A 426-nucleotide genomic window follows, 5' to 3' on the forward strand; every position below is an offset into this window, starting at 1 on the left:
GTCTAAAATATATATATATATAAAATACATAGTTAATGCACTTCCAATTATTGATACAGTGAATATTATCAGAACAAAAATTCTATGGTTTTGTAATTATTTCTTCATATACAATTGTTAATTAGAGAAAGAGATGGTCATATTTTTATCAGTCATATTGAGTCTCATTCTTTTTGCCAGGACCTTTAGTGAAATAAAAGAAATTGGATAGTAAATGATTAATGGATTTTAATCTAGCAAAAGCAAAACAATTTCATCATAGTCATTATGCTATAGTGAATATTTATATGGGTTGTCTCATATTCTGGAAGAGATTGTTAAGTGTATTGTAGAATCATGTGTAGGGTGTTTGTCTATGTTACCTGTTCCACATTTTAGGGTGAGTCCTAGAGGATTGTTGCCAGATTGTGTTTGACGGGTGAATGC

This window comes from Elephantulus edwardii, unplaced genomic scaffold (genome assembly GCF_000299155.1).
Source record: "Elephantulus edwardii isolate Elephantulus edwardi_28Jun2011 unplaced genomic scaffold, EleEdw1.0 scaffold00094, whole genome shotgun sequence".
Classification (NCBI taxonomy): Eukaryota; Metazoa; Chordata; class Mammalia; order Macroscelidea; family Macroscelididae; genus Elephantulus; species Elephantulus edwardii.